Source organism: Phyllobates terribilis, unplaced genomic scaffold (assembly GCF_046119375.1).
Source record: "Phyllobates terribilis strain yellow unplaced genomic scaffold, ASM4611937v1 Scaffold_2__4_contigs__length_985480577, whole genome shotgun sequence".
Classification (NCBI taxonomy): domain Eukaryota; kingdom Metazoa; phylum Chordata; class Amphibia; order Anura; family Dendrobatidae; genus Phyllobates; species Phyllobates terribilis.
In genome coordinates this window covers 101,773,728-101,788,587 of record NW_027362762.1, presented here as the reverse complement: position 1 = coordinate 101,788,587, position 14,860 = coordinate 101,773,728, and the positions used below count along the sequence as shown (strand labels likewise).

Below are 14,860 nucleotides of genomic sequence, written 5' to 3'. Positions count from 1 at the left end.
GGAATATACCTTTAGGACCCAGCGGTGATCTTCACCTTCTGCTGCTAATTACCACACCCTTGCTGTATCCTTAAATACACTCAGTTTCTCCAGAGAGTTGCTGGTGATAGAATGTTCTTCTTCTATTCAGGCCTGGAATTCTAGTAGTCAGCTAGAATTTCCTTGGAGTTACTTTGTGAATTGTCATGTTCTTTCTGGTGTCATCTTAAAGCTAAGTGTATTCCCTTGTTGCTTTAGGGTCAGCTAGGGCCAGGTTTCCTGCTCAGTGATAGGTGCAGAACCTATATAGGGTCCATAAGGGAGTCAGGGTTTGTTGTTTGAGCTGTTTATGGGTCTCCACTGCCCCATTTCCCTATTTGTAGGGTACACTTCCCTTTTCCTGTCATCATACCCTGGATTGTCCCCATACCCAGCGTGACTTTCACTGATCAGTACATCATTAGAATGGAGCAGTAGTGCCAAAGCTCAGCAGCCACTCCATTAATTCCCATGGGGCTGACGAGTGCTGCACTTGGCTTTTTCCAGCAGCCCCATAGAGAATGATTAGAGCGGCAGCCGGGCGTCTCACCTACCGCTCCATTACGTAGCGGGAAGATGCATAAATGCAGAGCAAAACCGAAAACAGCGCCAGAGTGATTTTTCAAAATGTATATTTTTTGAACAAGTGATGGGTCCCCTTTAACGATTTATACACATGACTGTGAATAATGGGTTCAAAACACATTTCCCTGCAGCAAAGCTTATACAGCTAACTGGAACAACCCTGTTACTTCACTTTTAAAGTGACTTTCTACCAGAGAATACCATTTTAGTAATATATGTTTCTAATGATTAGAGCTTTTTTCATCTAATATAGAGCCCCGAATCCTCTGCATAGCCTTTGATTCAAAATATAACACATTGACTGCCTGCAATTACCACTAGAGGGAGCTCAGGAGCTTACTGCATACTAGTTATACATTTCACTGAGTAAATTCATAGTATGCAGTTAGCTCCCTCTAGTGGTGGCTGTAGGTAGGTAGAATGGTATATTTCGTTTGGACCATTGTAGCAGAATTACAGCTCTGACCCTTATTAAAGTACATTACAAATGAATTAGCACAAAATATAGCACGTAAAATTAAAGTAATAAATGAACATTCACTTACAATTCAACAATACAACGCTCAGGCATCTGATTATGACACTTTATACTAGTATGGTACAGAGATTTTGTTAGCTATATGGAACACCGGCCAAGTTGTCATTTTTCTTAACCATGTTCTTCTTGTCTTTCACGGCTGAAAACATTGTAACCTATGATACTAACGAAACGACATTATTCCCCAAATGATTGATGGTGGCGGACAATGCCATGTACTGTGCTAACACTGTTAAATGTGAGCTCACTTCCATCCTGGGAAAGTTAATGATTGAAGTATGAACTTTCACTGTAGACCTGGAGGTGGACGTCCTTCTTCAGTCTCTCATGTTAGGAGACCCATTGTCCCCCTCTTTGATCACAAAATATGTTTTCAGTTCAGAAACTCCTGATGCTTTTTTTTCTGTGATCCATAAATGAAAGACAGTCACTGGGAAATTCATTGAGAAACAAGCATTTCCTTCCCTTTGAACCCAGTTTGGATAATAATAATGCTTCGCTGTTTCCGAAAGAAAAATAAAATAAACCTGCTGGCAGATAAAACAACTGAAAACGCTTTGAAGGTAAAGTGTTAATCTTCATAATAAACATGTAACGTTCTACTTGTGATTAAGACGGACTATAAAACGGCGTCTTGCAAATAGAAATAATATACATATTATAGCCTGGAGGTATTATACATTCATAACAATTCTGGACCCGGTTGGGGCTCATTATATAATTTTCTTATCTTAAACATATGGGGGATATGTTATGGTTAACTTTATAGGATGCCAGATAAAAGAGTTTTACTATGAAGACAACTTCCCACGATGAATATTTAAGGAAGTTTTAATGTTGCAGATTTTTTGCACCAATCAGCTAAATTGGTTTACTTGCGTTATTTCATTGCATTTATTAGTGTTTTTTTACATCTGTTTTTATCACAGATTTTGTCTCTTTTTGCTTTGTCTTGTTTGAAATAAAAATGTTTCGTTTTGGAATCTTTATTGATACAATCATGTTTTACATACATTTTTACTGTATTTCCACTGATGAAACACAATAAAAAGGCATATACGTTTTTAACCTGCAGATTTTCCTCATCTGTATCAACTGTAATGGGAGAATCTGCAAATAAAACGCATATTTACTGCAATAGAAACTGACACGTTGCAGATTTCAGGTCAGTTTTTGTCTTTCCACAAAAAATGCTCAGTCGTGATGAGCTCCTTCAGCTGCTGGATGATGGTGAGATTCAGTCCTTTGGTCCATTGATCAACTGCTCTCAGTAGGGCCCGCATGGTATCGCCCCAGCTGTCTGCAGGACCCCGCTGCACACTCCTGAGCATCTGCTTGATGTCCTCATAACTTAGGGAGGTCTCAATGGGCAGGTACCCAAATATTTCTAGGGCCTTACCCCTGAGGTGAGGGGTTAAGAACAGGACCCACTGGGCCTCAGGCAGATGGTACTGATGACAAGTTTTTTCAAATGCCAGCAAGAAAGTGTCCAAGTCCCCTCCTTTGTCCAGCAGGGGGAAGTACTCTTGCCCATAGCTTCAGGACTCGGATATCAGTGGACTCGTCACTGGCTGGGGTCTGCAGCTGGAGCTGGAGTTGGAGCTGAAGCATTTTTTTCCTGGTGCTAGCACTCCCACTGACGTTCTGCAGCTTCCTCTCGACGTTCTGCAGCTGCACCGTGACGTTCTGCTGTTGATGACGCTGCCTCGTGACGTTCTGCTGCTGCTATGAGGGTCTCGTAGGAGGCATTGTCTCCTTCATTGAGACTGGCCAGGGTAGCTTGAAGGAAGTTATCAGAGCCTGCCTGGCTGGTGGGGACTGACCAACGGCGACTAGCTCCCCCTCTCCTTGAGCAACATAGTCTTCCACCTCCTCCCCACCGTCCGCAGCATTGGCCATCTCCCTGGCTCTGACCCTGGTGCCACTGACCATCCTTGCACTCTTTGGTCACTGACACAGTGCTGCAACCTGATGCACCTACACACCTTACAGTATTTGCACTTGGACTGTCTAGTGCTTATCTGCAGAAAAAGCTACTTCTGGCAGTCTTTAGTATCTGGGAGTATGGGTTCTACACTCACACACACTATTATCTTGATCCCATCGCGCTGCCACCACATGTGAGGAATCCGCACCACGCCACCCTGTCTGATGTCACTATTACATCAGATGGATCACATGATACGGATCCTCACTTGCACCAACGTGATGTTCCGCACCTCTTGAGGACACGTAAGCTCAGATTGGGACAGTTTCACACAGACACCACCTGTCCACACGAGTTCAGGAAGGCACAGGGAGTGAGAAGAGGTGGCCCAGTCAGTCACTTACGTTGCACCCCACTGGCTCACACTCCTGACAGGCTGAGAGGCCCCTTTTACTAGCCCCAGTGAAACAGAACCTTATCCGCCTGATAAAGCCGCCACCAATTCCTATTCGATATAAGCCCGGTCCGTTAACGGGCATTACATTGGGCCAGAAACCAGCTCCGGTAGCGTGGGAAATTAAAGCGAGAAACAGACGTGTCGATTCGTGGATCAAGATAAAAGAGCAGCCCAAGGTCAAATTATATATTTAATCGCCTTAAGTGCACACTAGACAATACACTATATGCACAAGGGTTATACATATACACTGGTCAGATATGCAAATACAAATAGTAGTGGTACAAAAGTATGCAGCTATTAAGAGTAATTTACCAGTCAGATGAAAGGCCTGGCTTACGAGAGAGGAGCTGCCTCATGGGAGGCTTGTAGTCCCCTCTGTTGCGTGACTTCTCCCCACACGATATGTAGTCATGACCTCCCAAAGAAAAAGCACTACTCCCTGCTTTACACGAGCATTTAACCCCTTTGGTGTCACTCCCATCCTGCCACCTGGGCTGGACCCAGGATGTTTGCAGCTAAAGCTCCCCAAACCTATGAAAGATCATAACTCCTTTATGGATGGTGCTAGTGAGGCGGTTCTGGTATCATCGGATGACATCTGAGTGCAGTCCGATTTCTGCAGACTGACAGAATGAAGAAGATGGAGAAATTGTTTTCTCCATCTGACGCGCTCCCTGGGCCGTGTGTGCACGTGTGTGAGTTACCCGGAGCCGGGTCTCTGGGGGTTGTAGTCTCCGTGGCGGTGACCCGGTCCCGTGGCTCAGGGTGGTCAGACCAGTGGCCGTCTTTTATAGGGTTTTTATGATTTAATGTCCGACTACGCCACCCGTGGATTGCGGTCAGGGTGTACCGCCGCTGCGAGGCAGACCGCTGAGGCTGGTGTGGTGTGCGCAGCAGAGGATGGGATAACTCCCCACGGGAGGAGTATAGCCTCAGGGCAGTGAGTGTGGATGATGGGGGTGATGGTGCACGGGTGAAGCAGGAACGACTCAGAGTCTTTGCAGTGCAGTTCAGGGTCTTTACTGATGATGATAAGGCAGACCCTCCCCGGAGTACTGGCTAGCTTAAGGGGCCTGGTCAGTCTGTGAACAAACAGGAGTTCCCCTGGCCAGGTGGAGTTGTAGGCCTCCTCGTCTATCTGCACTCTTCCTGGCTACCTTGCTGTAAGCGAGTGGAAGTAGCCCACGTCCCTGAGTATACCGTGTGGTGCTCACCCATATGGCTGGTGACTTGCACCCTCTGGTAGCTTCCGCTCCTCGATGGCGGTACCGGTTCCTTGTGTGTGTGACTGAGCCTCCGGGCTTCCTATGGCCAGAGGACCTGGAATCCCCTGCCGGCTGGTTTCTGCTGCTGGATATATAAGTCCTCACAGCCTCGGCTCCGTTGTCCGGTAGTAGTGTCTTCCGCCAGGACGAGCAATATCTGCTTCCAGTCCCTGGCACTCAGCACCTGCTCCTACAGAGCTCCTAGCTGTTGCTTTCCCTGTGTCTGGAACTTCACTCCAGGCTCTAACTGAACTAACCCCGCCCCAGATCCAGTTTATATAGGGCAGGTTCCTCCCCTATCTGGTCTGGGACAGGAGGTGTTGCATGTTTAAGGGCTCCTGACCAGGAAACCTCCCACTTGCTCTCAGACGTGATATTTCTATCAGTGTGGCAACCAGACCCCTGGGGTGCTACATTCCCCCCTAGTGAAATTTAGTACTGCGGGACTAAACACAAATGCAAGGGTATAAACAATGACAGGAAAAAGTACATTTTGTCTTGATGGTCACGGCATTTCCGTAACCGGGTGTCCATATCACCCAAGGTGAAGTTTTAGAATGGAATAGGGGACCTGTCCAAAGCAAACCCCAAACGTTGGCCCTGGGCGTGGCTGCAAGGCGAAGCTAATTTCTTTGGACCACACGGGGCCACGCCAGACAGGTTTTTCTTCCGTGGCCGTCTTCGCAAGAGGCACCAAGTGCTACTATTTACAATGTAGTTCCGGTTATTCAGCATCCATAACCTGTCAGTCCAAATAAACCTGCAGGGTAACTAGAGAAACATAATCAATAAAGAGGCAACAAAAACATAAACCATTTTCAACATTGGCAATTTACAGGCAACTTCACATTACATTTTAGATTCTCCAGCGAGCGGGCATCTGTCCTCTAGTGCTCCTGATGGACCTACGTAACCCACTAACTGGCTCTGCACTACAAGGTGTAGGAGGTGTTGCGGGTAGGCCTGGCAGCTTCCTGCGTACTCTTTGGCTTACTAGGGGCACGACAGGCTCACTACTAGCAGAGGGTTGATTCTCCTGGGCTGCTTGTATGGATCCTTCTGCCTCCTGGGCTGGCTGCTCTCCTGACACTCCCTGTTCTTCTGTAGGCCCTTGAGGGGCTGGCTGGAGAAAGGTGAGGATGGGTACCACGACTGCGTTGTTGATTTGAGTCCAGGACCGGGGAAAGTTTCCGAGTACGGTACTGATCATTTCTTCCTTTTCCTCTGCGGGTTGAAGGATATCCTGGTCTTCTTCAGCACCTTGTAGCTGCTCGGGACACTTCTTCAGGTGGTCTCTGGAGACAGTGGCTGTGGTCTCTCCTCCATCCTTACTGATGACAGATACTTTTGGGTTCTCATGGCTTGAGGGCAGTACGGTGTACGGGTCCTTCTCCCACTGGTCATCCAACTTGTGGAGCCGTCTCTTCCTCTTCAAGACCTGCTCTCCAGGTGCCAGGGGAACAGCAGGAGCATGTTGGTTATAAGTCCTCTCTTGCCTTCCTCATGCTTGAGACGGACTTCGCTCCACGGTCTCCTGTACTTTCCGTTACTGCTGCTGCCATTCCGTGTCCCAGTCTGCTTCTGGTGAGGTGTCCTCGGGTGTCAGGACTCCCATCTCCTGGTCAATTGGCAGCTTACCTGGTCTTGCGCGCATCAGGTAAGCCGGGGTGCAATTTGTAGCATTTACCGGGATATGGTTGTACAAGCCAATCAGGTCTGGCAGCTTCTCCGGCCACAGGCTGTGTTCTTCCAGGGGCAATGTCTTGAGGAGATCAATGACGATATTGTTCATTTTCTCACACAACCCGTTGGTTTGGGGGTGGTAAGGCGTTGTCCTTATCTTCCTGCAGCCATACAAGTTGCAGAACTCCTGGAAGACCTCCGCTTCGAAGGCTGGACCTTGGTCAGTCAACACTTGGTACGGAAACCCTTGTGGACGGCAGAAGTGCTGCTGGAAGGCTCTAGCTGCTGTTTGAGCCGTTAAGTCCTTGACAGGGACCACCACCAGGAACCGGGAGTAGTGGTCTACGATGGTGAGGGCGTAGACGTACCCGGACCTACTCGGAGCCAGCTTCACATGGTCCAGGACTACCAGTTCTAGTGGTTGCTTCGTGATGATGGGCTGCAGGGGGGTCTTCTGGCTGGCACGGTCCTTCCTCCTCAGGTTGCACGGGCCGCAGTCTCTGCACCATCTCTCAATGGCCCCTCTCATGTTTACCCAGAAGAACCGGTCACGCAACAGGAACTCCAGCTTCTTCCATCCGAAGTGCCCTACTCCGTCGTGGTATGCCTCCAGGACCATAGCCGCGTCCCGTCTCGGGACCACTACCTGCCAGGTCAGCTCATGTGTCCGCGAGTTGACAGTTCTCCGGCACAGCTTCCCCTTGTAGAGAAACAGTTTACTCTTCTCCTTCCACAGCTGTTTGGTCTCCTACGGGGCGTCTGGGTCGAGGCGGGCATCAGCCTGTGTCAGCATTTCCTTCACCAGACGGACTGCGGGGTCACTGTCTTGAGTCTCTGCCCAGCTGTAGTGGGGTAAGGGATTGAACGTAGCAGAGGGCCTGTCCCTTACACGGTGGGAATACTGGGTAATCCCATGACGGTGGAACGCAGGGAATTCGATCTCTTCCAGTTCCTCTGGATTCTCCCCTCCGTCCGGTAAGTTTGGCATCCTGGACAGGGCGTCTGCGTTGGCATTTGAGCGTCCCGCCCGGTATTTGATGGTGAATTCATAGTTGGACAGGTGGGCCATCCATCTCTGCTCCAGGGCACCAAGTTTTGCAGTGTCCAGATGTGTCAACGGGTTGTTGTCCGTGTACACGGTGAACTTGGAGGAGGCAAGGTAATGCTTGAAACGTTCCGTCACTGCCCACATCACTGCCAGGAACTCTAGCTTGAATGAGCTATAATTCTCAGGGTTTCTCTCTGTGGGCCGTAGTTTTCGGCTGGCATAAGCGATTACCCGTTCTCTCCCCTGCTGGATCTGGGACAGTACGGCTCCTAGCCCGATATTGCTCGTGTCTGTGTGGAGGATAAAGGGCTGGCTGTAGTCAGGGTACGCCAGGATTTCATCCCCCGTGAGGGCCATCTTCAGCTGGCGGAAGGACTCCTCCTCCAGCTTTTCCCACCTGAAGGGTGGCTTCTGATTTTTGGCCTTCCTGGATTGACCTATCAGGAGGTCCTGCATAGGAGCTGCCATTTTGGTGAAACCGGGAATGAATCTTCGGTAGTAGCCTACCAACCCGAGGAACTGCCGCACTTCCTTTATGTTGGAGGGTCTTGGCCAGTTCTTAATCACGGTGATCTTATCGGGGTCGGGAGCCACTCCGTCGGCACTCACCGTGTGTCCAAGGTACTGTACCTTTGGTTTCAGCAGATGACACTTGGAGGGTTTCACCTTTAGGCCGTAGCTTGCCAGGGCGTCAAACACCTCTGCCAGGTGTTTCAGATGGTCCTCGTAGGTTTTGGAATAAACGATGACATCGTCCAGGTATAACAGGACCGTCTCGAAATTCCGGTGTCCCAGACAGCATTCCATCAACCGCTGGAAGGTTCCTGGTGCGTTGCAGAGCCCGAACGGCATACAGTTGAATTCGCTGAGACCCATCGGGGTGGTGAACGCAGTCTTCTCCTTGTCCGCCTCTGCTACAGGAACCTGCCAGTACCTGCTAGTAAGATCCAAAGTGGAGAAGAAGTTAGCAGATTTTAATGCAGCTAAAGATTCTTCTATCCTAGGTAATGGGTACGCATCTTTGTGTGTGATACTGTTGAACTTTCTGTAGTCTACGCACATTCTCATTGTGTTGTCCTTCTTTTTCACTAGAACTAGTGGAGCTGCCCAGGGGCTACAGCTGTCCCTGATTACCCCAGCCTCCTTCATGTCTCGCAACATCCCCTTTGCATGCTGATAGTGTGCAGGGGGTACAGGTCGGTATCTCTCCTTTATGGGTGGATGGTCTCCTGTGGGGATGTGATGCTCTACCCCCTTTACTCGCCCAAAGTCTAGCGGGTGTTTACTAAAGACTCTTTCGTACTCCTGAACCACCCTGTAGACTCCCTGTTTTTGGTGTGAGGGAGTGGAGTCAGTACCCAAATGCAGCTGCTGACACCAGTCCTCCATTTGTTTCTTAGAGCCGTTACCTTCCTCTGGTTGAGATGGAGGCAAGGGTTCTACGGCCTTTACAGAATTTTGGGTTATGGTGAACAATTTGGCTAGCGTGGCATACCGGGGCAAGTATACTTCTCTTTCCCCAATGTTTAGAATGCGGACCGGTACCCTCCCATGGCGGACATCAACCACCCCCCGTGCTGTCAAAATGGTGGGCCTACTGTCTGAGTAAACGGGTTCTACCATAGCTTGGAAGTCTCTACCCCTCAGACCAATAGCTGCCCGACTGCGGATCATCATCTCACTCTTTGGGGGCATGGCGATAGGGAACGGGTCACTCATCCTAACACTACCAATCTCACCACCCGACAGTTCTACCTGTTGCAGTTTCATCAGTGCCCGGATCTCCTTTTGTAGGACCCACTGCTGGCCGGAGCTGGCATTCATGGCAACCTGCTGTAAAATGGCAATTACTTCTGAAAGGCAATTCTCAATAACATTAGTACCCAAGGTTATTTTAGGGTGACTTTCACGACGATCAATGTCCACAATAATCAGTCCTTGTGCCGCCAGTTCGACCTTACCGATTTTAATGGTCACCTCTTTGAATTCCACCTGCGGCACGGGCTGACCATTGCTGGCGATGATACTCAGGTCGTCATCTGGGTAGCGGGTTATGTCCGAGTCATTCCAGTACCGCTTAAAGAGCACATAAGGGATGGTAGTTACCTGTGACCCGGTGTCTAGTAGGGCACTCATAGGAATGCCATCCAGTACCACAGGCAAGACCGGACGTCCCCCTACGTATTTATCATGCCAGTTCGATGGGCCTGATGATCTTATGCCTGGGGATTGGCCCTCTGCCATATATCCGGGTTGATTGCTGCGGCGGCAGATGGGTTGTCCGTCCTCGTTGTATCTGTCGCTGGGTCTTCCTCTGGACGATGGGATCCTCCTCTGTCGGCGCCACGGGACGTCCTCTGGACTGGTGGCCAGCTTGATCCTTCCTGGAGAAGATACCTATAACGACTGCACAGTCCTGGTTAATGCGGCAACGCTTTTGGTCAGTTCTTGGACCTGATGGTGCAGGTCTGCAGCCGGGTCTTTATCCAAAGCCTGCGCACCAGCTCCCACAGGCTCTGCAGACAAGGGCGCCGCCTCCTGGTGATAGGTAATAGCAGGGCACCGGTGGGTTACAGCGCTACCCGGTGCCGGTTCTCGGAGCACCCGGATGGCCCTGTCTTTGAACTTTGCAAAGTCTAACCCAGGGTTCTGCAAGGCCATTGCACTTAACTGGGTTCGGTGGGCGTTGGACAGCAGACTCTCAATGAATTGCTCAGTCAACAGTTCATCTGCATTCCGCACACTGTCAGGGTCTGCCTGTTTAATGGCTCCCAGGGCCTCTTGCAAATTCAAAGCATAGTCTCTTATACTGTCTTGGGCCCACTGCTTGCACCCATAAAATCTCATTTTGATCTCTGCTGAGGTACGGGTATCAAAAGTGTCCTTCAGACGGGCTAAGATTTCCTTCACAGTCTCCTTGTCCCTGACTGACCAGGACTTTACTTCACGTTGGGCTGCGCCGGTTAGCTGGCCTACCAATATGCTCACTTTTTGTCCCTCCGTTAGGGGGTACACTTTAAATAGGCTGTACAGTTTCTCTTTAAAGTCGCTTAGGGTATGCGACTCCCTTGAGTATTGGGGCAGCCAGGCCGCTCCAGGGATGTAAGGCATTGTAAATGGCATTACTGCGGCAGCTGCCGCACTGGCGGTGGGAGCTCCCTCCATTCCTGGTATCTTCCGCCCCCCTAGTTAACCGGGGCCTACCTTTTGCTGCTCTTCCTCCGTAGGCCACAGCTCCGCTGGTGCTGCTCCGACCGAGGACCTTGCGTCGCGTCCTGGTGACGTCAGCGCCGCTCTCTCTCCTTCCAGGACCTTGCGCAGCGTCGGTGCGTAGGGCGGGGCTTCAGGTCTTGCGCGGTTTGGACGTCCACGCCCCTCGTCTTCCCGCGCAGCGTCCTGAAGATGGCGTCCGATGGCGGGAAACCGGCTGAAGACGGCGGGAAACTACTGAAGATGGCGGGAAACGGCTCCGGATGGCGGGAAACTTCATTCTGGTAAGTGCAAAGTCTTTTTCAGGCACGCAATACCCGTTTGTGGCGGGTTGGTCACAATCCTGCCGACTACGCCAAAAGGCTGACGCGCCCCCTGGGCTGTGTGTGCACGTGTGTGGGTTACCCGGAGCCGGGTCTCTGGGGGTTGTAATCTCCATGGCGGTGACCCGGTCCTGTGGCTCAGGGTGGTCAGACCAGTGGCCGTCCTTTATAGGGTTTTTATGATTTAATGTCCGACTACGCCACCCGTGGATTGCGGTCAGGGTGTACCGCCGCTGCGAGGCAGACCGCTGAGGCTGGTGTGGTGTGCGCAGCAGAGGATGGGATAACTCCCCACGGGAGGAGTATAGCCTCAGGGCAGTGAGTGTGGATGATGGGGGTGATGGTGCACGGGTGAAGCAGGAACGACTCAGAGTCTTTGCAGTGCAGTTCAGGGTCTTTACTGATGATGATAAGGCAGACCCTCCCCGGAGTACTGGCTAGCATAAGGGGCCTGGTCAGTCTGTGAACAAACAGGAGTTCCCCTGGCCAGGTGGAGTTGTAGGCCCCCCCGTCTATCTGCACTCTTCCTGGCTACCTTGCTGTAAGCGAGTGGAAGTAGTCCACGTCCCTGAGTATACCGTGTGGTGCTCACCCGTATGGCTGGTGACTTGGACCCTCTGGTAGCTTCCGCTCCTCGATGGCGGTAGCGGTCCCTTGTGTGTGTGACTGAGCCTCCAGGCTTCCTATGGCCAGAGGACCTGGAATCCCCTGCCGGCTGGTTTCTGCTGCTGGATATATAAGTCCTCACAGCCTCGGACTCCATTGTCCGGTAGTAGTGTCTTCAGCCAGGACGAGTAATATCTGCTTCCTTCAGTCACTGGCACTCAGCTCCTGCTCATGCTCCTACAGAGCTCCTAGCTGTTGCTTTCCCTGTGTCTGGAACTTCACTCCAGGCTCTAACTGAACTAACCTCGCCCCAGATCCAGTTTATATAGGGCAGGTTCCTCCCCTATCTGGTCTGGGACAGGAGGTGTTGCTTGTTTAAGGGCTCCTGACCAGGAAACCTCCCACTTGCTCTCAGACGTGATATTTCTATCACTGTGGCAACCAGACCCCTGGGGTGCCACACATCTTCTTCTCATCCAATAGAATCGGATCACACTATGGTCACACTCTAATCTGAGTTTGATCAGAGTGTAACTTGCATAATTGATCCCATTATCTCAGATGAGAGAATATATGCTTGTGGGACCCTAGCCTAAGAAAGAGCCGCTAAGTAAGAGAAGCTCCTGCTCTGGTAGTGGCTGCCGCGAGAAAGATATATGGCTGCACTAAATTTCCCCTAGTGCTAACAACTGACCACAATGGTTTCCAAGGGATGATTTCTAGGGCGCTATTGTCAGATCAGATAGTCCATTTAATCCATTTTTCTTTTAATGACTGTATGAGAAAAAGGAGGATATATCCCCATCAACTGAAGAAAAAAAGACAGTAGAACAATGCAAAAGTTGGATAATAAAACATGGCTCCGATCCTGCAAGAAAGCAGTACCGTCCTATGGGTCGCCACTTTATCTGTTTTTCATGATTTTCCTAGAATAAAGTTTTTCTCTGGAAATGCCTGCAGCAGACAACTGGATAACCAATTCACAAATATTTACATTTTAGTTTTAAAGGGACAGCTCTCCCATCAGGATAACCCACCTCCATTTGCCCTGTTAGGGTTTATGGATGTAGAAGAAGGGGGTCTTCTTCTTAGGAAGCTCAGTTATGAGTCAAAAAGGTGAAAAGAGAATTTCTCATCCTGAAGTGCTGATTATTAATCACCATGTATTACTATAATAATGCAACATCTAATAGAACAGGGGGCACTTTTTTCTGTAGGATTCCGTATATTTTCCTTTACTGTATATAGCTCTGAAATAGGAGGCATACCGTAAAAACACAGATTCACAGCCCCATGCAGTTTGAAAGTAGGGGGCACAAATAGAGCTATGTACATTGGCCTTGGAAATACCTATGTATAAGATGTGTGAATAGCTCCATAGATTATCATTAGCTCCAGGGACTGTGACATGTGAATAGAATAAGGCGCTAAAATGCTCAGGTGTGAACAAGATTTAGATCACATTTTCTAATTGCACTTTTGCCACTGAAGGCGCTATTTCATTCCCTTAAAAATGTAGCTTGCCTTGAAGGCCGATGCCCCTCATTTCTTCTCCCCCATTTAGGAAAAGTGCCACCCTTCACTTGCAAAGCATTACACTGTTTTATTTAGTGAGAAATCCAGACGGACAAAATAAGGCAGACAAGTACTTGTCATATTTTTATAGCACTTTCTAAAATACATGAACAGATGAAGCGAGAATATCAAATCTGATCATGCTGAGAAAACCCTGCTGTGTGAACAGGTCCTGGGCCACTGATTCTAGTGTGTCAGCTGCCAAGCCCAGGACAGCTGTCAAAATACACAGGGAAAGAAGCCTTCATCCAAATAAGTAGTCTGAGAGATTCCAGAGGAACCGGCTGGACCCTTAATTATCAGTCTTCAGTATACAATATAGGATACAGGAAAACTGGTGCCACCATCAAAGTAGAGCAGTAGTAGAACTGATAAAGTATGGGTCAAAAGAACATAATATTCCAGAGGATGAAAACCTGTACAAGCCAAATATTTCTCAATGCTGAGGGTTTGCTACAATTTTATGCAGTCTAAAGGACCCTTACACAATGGAGTAAAGTGGATCTATCACCAGAATTCACAATACAAACCATATACATTATTAAATAGATCTCTTAGATCCGAAGTTGTCAATTTCCATCACTCCTGCCTGATTGACAGCCCCTCAGTGTTCCTCCTACCTGCTGAGATCTAACACTGCTCAGTACAAGCTGCAGTTGTTGGTCAGGCTGGGTGCGCAGAAACTGAATACACTAGAACTCATTAGCTCCTTACTCTATAAGTTGAATAATATAATTCTCACATTAATTTCCCAATTAAAGACTCATTCTAACATGGATTTTCAAAGTTAATACACCAGACTCATCAAGGTGTAACAGTACTATTTAAAATTGTATACAGTTTGAATTGTGAAATCTGATGAGAGATCCGCTTTAATATTGACTAAACTTATCTATTTCAGTGGGACCATTGGACTGTTTAATGAATATAGAGGCCTCCCGACTCTCCATTGACAGATGGCGCAAGGTGAATTTCAATGAGTCATCATTTTGTTTCTGCAAAAGATAACCCACGACCAAAAATGTCCAGCAGTAGCTTACTCGCTTCTCTCCTGCCCTCTTGGAGTGGACATGTGATGTTAAGCTTTTGATCAATAGGGTCAGCCAGTTCACGTAGTATGTCCATAAAGAAGCCTTTGGGTTTTGACCAATGTCAACTGTTTATGTCCTGTTTTGAAAATCAATAAAAATTATTTAATAAGAAGAGAAGCCAATGAGTCACGCTGATGAGACAATAGAAGAGGTCCACAAATGGTGTGCCGGGCCAGGCGTCAGACAGAGGTAGGAGAAATAAAAAACAAAAGAAGGAGAGATGTCCATAGAAACTGTACAGAATGGCAAGCCATCATCACCTAATACGAGGTACATGGGGTACAAGACCAGTAGAAGTGTGACTGAGGAGTGCTTGACATTTGTTGGAGAACAGCCTGAATTCCAGAGTGTTACATTTTACCTTCACTGAAACCCTGCAGCAAACCATCAGAACAAGAGATATTACAAGATGATCCCTAGCTTGCAATATTCCTATTCTCTCAACTCTTTGGCAGAAGATGTTTGTTGATCAAGCAATTTAAATCTTATCATGCCCAATCCTTTGTTCCTGTAGCAGATAAGTAGCTGCCA

At 48.8% G+C, this 14,860-nt stretch overlaps 1 long non-coding RNA gene across 2 annotated transcripts in view; it reads left to right on the top strand.

Annotated features, from left to right (window-relative positions):
- Positions 1–1,422: 1,422 nt before the first annotated feature.
- LOC141249840 (uncharacterized) overlaps positions 1,423–14,860 on the top strand; it is a 36,561-nt gene continuing 23,123 nt past the window's right edge. The window contains exons 1-2 of one of the 2 annotated variants that reach the window (XR_012312368.1): positions 1,423–1,704; positions 14,140–14,204. This is a non-coding gene — a long non-coding RNA (uncharacterized lncRNA). Of the gene's footprint in view, positions 1,705–14,139; positions 14,600–14,860 lie in introns of both variants that reach the window. The other variant, XR_012312362.1, reaches the window with a different exon arrangement.